Source organism: Lactuca virosa, chromosome 2, assembly GCF_052849685.1.
Source record: "Lactuca virosa cultivar CGN04683 chromosome 2, Lactuca_virosa_CGN04683_v6, whole genome shotgun sequence".
NCBI classification, from domain to species: Eukaryota; Viridiplantae; Streptophyta; class Magnoliopsida; order Asterales; family Asteraceae; genus Lactuca; species Lactuca virosa.
This window is the reverse complement of record NC_136427.1, coordinates 78,826,697-78,832,252: the sequence shown is the minus strand read 5'-3', so window position 1 is coordinate 78,832,252 and position 5,556 is coordinate 78,826,697.

Sequence of the window (5,556 nt, the reverse complement as noted above, 5' to 3'; positions counted from 1 at the left end):
AAAGAATTTTGTTCATCATTCTCAAAACAAAAGGTTTTCTCAATATGAACAAATACTTTCTAATCGACAAAAGGGTTTTCAACCAAAAGACCAAAAGAACTTTTCTTAATTTTCAAATCAAATAGGATTTTTGAAAGTTCCACAAGATTTTCATCAATCAAATGTTGGGTATCAAACACGATTTCACACTCGTTTTCAATCAAACGTGAAACCTGGTTTTTCAAAAAAACATTTTGATAAATTAAATGTCAATGCAAAAAGAAATGTGACAATTTAACCAACACAACCACATTTTTCCAATCCATCTTCGAAAAAGCCAAGTAATGTTTCATTTTAAAATGGAACAAATGATGTCAAAAACATCAATTATTGGTTGGAGGGGAAAAGCAAAGTTTTTGAAACCGGGAAGTATTCACAAGAATAAATAAAGAATGCATATGAAGGTTACTTGAATAAATCTTCTAATGGAAGTTCATCATCCAAAGATTTGAATCCAACGGTTCGAAAATGGAAAACAGTTTTGAAATCGAAAGTTAAAGTGAATCAAACTGAGAAGGTTAAAGGGAAAGTTAGTGTTGCTCCTAAACCAAAAGATGATTTCATTTTGATACCCTATTCTAAAGAAGTGGACTTAATATAAAGTTTGGAATCAAAAGTTTGTAATTGGATAATTGGATCTTCATTTCATAATGCATTTTGTTCTAATAACCAAGGACCCAAACAGCCTTGGGGACCTAAATTCTTTTATTGATTGCAGGTTTGGAGTGATGAGCAATATGATGAAAAATGGTACATTGATAGTGGTTGCTCTCGTCACATGATTGGTCGGAAGAAAAACCTGAAAGTTTATTGAAGTCTTGATAATGTTGGAGTAGTAATGTTTGGTAACAATCACATGTGTTATGTCAAAGGTTATGGTAAAGTTACAAATGGCAAGTTTACTGTAAACAGGGTAGCATATGTCGAAGGTCTTCAACATAACTTGATTAGTGTTTCGCAACTAGTTGTGGGCACTGGCAATGAGGTTATTTTTAACGAAGAAGGAAGTGTGATTTCGAATATCGAGTCAAAAGAATTTCTTCTCAAATCCAAAAGAAACGGAGATATGTTTACCCTTGACATCAAACCAATTGTTGGAGTTCCCTCGGTTTGCTTACTTTTGAAAGCATCATTATACATAAGTTGGTTATGGCACCTAAGACTTTCTCACTTTAATTTCAAAAATATGAATAAATTAGTGTTAAATGATCTTGTTCGTGGTTTGCCAGTATTAAAATTTGATAATGATACTTTATGTGCAGTGTGCGAACAAGGAAAACAACATATACAAACTCATCTAATAGTAATTGATTCGAAGATTGTTGAACCTTTGGAACTTCTCCATATTGACGTTTGTGGTCCTTCGACTGTTGAAACTCTCAAAATGAAGAGGTACATTTTAGTTATTGTCCATGATTTTTCTAGGTTTACTTAGGTATATTTTCTTCATTTAAAATCAGAAATAGCTCAAGCAATGATCGAATTTATCCATCACATCGAAGTGAGTTTAAAGAAAAAGGTTCGAAAAATCAAGCGTGACGATGGCTCGGAGTTTAAGAACAAGGTTCTTGATTCGTTCTTATCTGATAAAGGAATTTTGCATAAGTTTTCCTCTCCATACACACCCCAAAAAAATGGTGTAGTCGAAAGGAGGAATCGATCACTTTGCGAAGCAGCCAAAACAATGCTGACATATGCGAATCTTCCAAAATATCTCTGGGCTGAAGCAGTTTCGACGACTTGTTTTACTAAAAATCGATCTTTTATTCATCGTCAATTTAATATAACCCCTTATGAAATCATTTACAACAGGAAACCAAATGTTAAATTTTTCCATGTTTTTGGTTGCAAACGTTTTATTATGAATCTCAAGGATAATCTTTTGAAGTTCTAGTCAAAAGCTGATGACGAAATATTCTTGGGCTATTCTAACAATTATGTTGCTTACAGGGTGTTAAACAAACCAAAAAGGAAAATAAAAGAAACTTTTAATCTCACAATTGATGATTACTATGTTAAAAGAGTTGAAACATGTTTGGAACAGAAACCAATTATTAACGAATCAGCTGATGAATCACAAATTTTGAATTCATTAGATTTTGATTATGATTTAATTTTTGGTGTTCCTGATAGGGCAATTGATGCAAAAATCAATGTTGATGATAATCTTGTTCCCGAAGTATCGAAACATTCTTATGATTCAAGTATCATACAGGATGCTGATGATATGATCTCATCAACCAATTCTTCAATGAATAATGAAAGTCTGCTTGAAACTACTAATGTTCAAGTGGAAGGGGAGCACTTGACTACGACTATTGTGTTTGAGGGAGAACATACTTTCAAGGGGGAGCAAGAACAATTGAATGATGTTGAGGGGGAGCATCCTGATAATCGTCAAAGTGTTGAGGGGGAGCAAATTGAATCTCACATGAATAATTCAAATTTACAAAATGAAATTTTTCATGATTCAACTGATCAAGTGTCTGTTGTAGGTGATGGTTCCGAAACAGATGAAGAATTTGAAGATGCACCATTAGATTTTGATCATGCATATCCACCATTGGAAAGATGGACTCGAAGTCATCCACATGAACAAATTATTGGTGATCCTCAAGCTAGAGTTTTAACAAGAGCTTAACTCAGTGCGAAAAATGAGGTATTAAATACTAATCAATAGTTTTGTATGTTTAATGTGTTTATTTCTAAAATTGAACCAAAGTCAGTTAAGATTCCCTTGGAAGATCCTGATTGGATTGTTTCTATGCAGTCTGAATTGGTTGAATTCGAAAGAAACAAAGTGTGGAGATTGGTTCTAGAACCTAAAGATGTATCAGTAATAGGCTTAAAATGGATTTTCAAAAATAAAACTGATAAAGAAGGGAACATTATTCGAAACAATGCTAGGCTAGTTGCAAAAGGATATTCATAACAAGAAGGTATCGATTATGAAGAAACCTTTGCCCCTATTGCAAGAGTCGAGGTTGTTCTAATATTTTTGGCCTATGCAGCACACAAGGATTTTGATGTCTATCAAACGGATGTCAAATGTGCTTTTCTTAATCGATTGTTAGAAGAAATGGTGTACGTTGAATAACCAACAAGTTTTATCGATTCTCAACATCCTAATTATAGTTATGTTTTAGACAAAGCTGTTTATGGACTTAAATAAGCTCCACGTGCTTGGTATGCCACTCTTACTAATTCCTTAAAATCATAGAAATTTAAACAAGGATCAGTTGATCCCACTCTCTTTCGAAAGAAAGTTGGGAATCATCTCATGCTTGTTCAAATTTATGTTGATGATATTAATTTTGGTTCAACTGATCCTCAATTGTCTAGAGAATTTGAAAACATGATGAAGAGTCAGTTTGAGATGAGCATGTTGGGGAAAATAAACAATTTTCTAGGATTAAATATTCGTCAAAGCAGAGAAGGAATATTTATCAATCAAGAGAAATACACTCGAAATCTGCTTGAAAAGTTTGGCATGCCGAATAGCTCAAAGTTACGAGTACCTATGGCAGTTGGAACAAGACTTGGTCCTTCATTAGACAAACCAGTTGTTGATCTTACTTTGTACCGAAGCATGATAGGTTCGTTACTATATCTAACAGCTAGTCGACCTTGTTGAGAGAAAAACTTGAGTCACACTTGAACAAATGTTAGAACAAGTGATAATGCGGAATAAAGTTTAACTCAAAGGATCATTAAAGCTCAACAGTGATAATAAGTTAGAGTTAGAAAGTTAGAAAGTTAGAAAGTTAGATGCATAAATATAAGGAAATATAAAAGACAACAAGTATTATATCAAGTATACACTTAAGGTGATTCTTAACAAGGAATGCAATCAGACCAAGTTAGTAAGTGAGATCAAACTTAGTGATTAAGTATAGAAAGACTTGCTTCGAAGAGAGATTTCAAACAGTTAAGATTATCTTTAATTGATAAGTAAGAAGGGAGTGAGATGAGTGATAAGATTCAAGATGCGTAAGAGATATGTATTTCATTCAGAAAGAGAGAAGTCTATTTATAGAGTCTCGAAGATTACAAAAGTCTTATCTGTTAAAATTTTCCATGCAGGGTACATCGGATAAAAGAAAGTACTTCTAGAAAAACAGATAAAAGACTAAGACTAAGAGTTGATGATGAAGACTGCGGTTGCTGATCTTGATTGCGGTGCTAAGCTTGACTGCGGTTCCTGAAGACAGCTTGGGATCTCTTTTAAGTTTAAGAGGGTCACTTTTATGTTTCAACAATTTCCCCCTAAGTGACCTCTACAACTTTTCTTTTAGGTGTTGAGCTTGAGGAACTTGATGAGAATTCACTAGAACTTTTTGACTTCCTTAAGCCACACAATTCTCCTTGAGATTTCAAACTTCACTTCAGCAGTTGTGTGTTTTGATTTGTTGACTACAGTCTGAGTGATCTCCAATTGCTTCCGGGTCATGCGCTTCATGGCAGTCATTGGGATGAAATATTTTGTTTCATCATTTTTCCGTTTGAAAATGACTCCAAGATCTGGAAAGTTAGTTGCTCCAAAAAATCTTTCTTGAAAGCCTTCAGTCAGGACTGGAGCTGGTTCAAGAGGAGGAAGGTTAAACTTCTGAGCAAGTGTCGGGTGGATGTCCGCATTAATTTTTGCAAAGTCACATACAGTCTCTTTCAGAAAGGTACATGCCCTTTCATACGCAACCTGCATCTTTGGGTGTTTTTCAGTCTTGTTCTGAAATACCTTTGCAATCAGGAAGATTTCTTCCGGGTTCATGCAAGGGAAATCAGCTTGGGTTCGGATGTAGTCTGAGTATCTTCTGGTGAGAGTATATTGGATGAACTCTGCCTTTATGAATTTTCGGGGCTTGTAGTTTTTGACTGCGGAGGGTCTGTCGTTGGACCATATTTTCTCAATAGAAGACCCATGCTTGGCATGAAAGTTGTTGAGTCTTTCAAACTCTAAGGGCAACCTTTTATCATCGGGAAGAATGCGGTCAAAGGGTTCAAATACTGTGAAGTATTTTGCATTGGGAGAGATGGGGATGTCCCAATAACCATCATGAGGAGGTTCTGCGTATGTGAGATAAGGCTTGTAATCTTCATCTAGTAATCTTCTGTACGGATTGACCCAGGAGTTGATGACGGATTCATCCATTGTGATATCAACGCCATTTTCCCTCCAGATCAACTCAACAAATTTAGATGATCTCTAGTCAGCTTTCTTCTGTTTGGTTGCGGAAGAGTCGACGGAGTGTTCGGATGACATGTAAGAAGCTAAGTTCTTGAAATTAGGGGGAGTCTCGGGTCGCTCGGGAGAAGGATGAGATTCTGGAATTGGTGGTTGTTGCGGTGGTGACAGATGACTTGAACTTTTTTGAGGAGAGGGGAATGGTGTTTTCTTTTGTGGAGATGGCTGCGGTGAAGGTTGAGGAGTAGGAACCTTTTCTTGAGTAATGGGATGCTGATGACCAATATTTGAATTGATGGGAGAGTTTAGATGTTGGTGCGGATGAGAATGCTGAT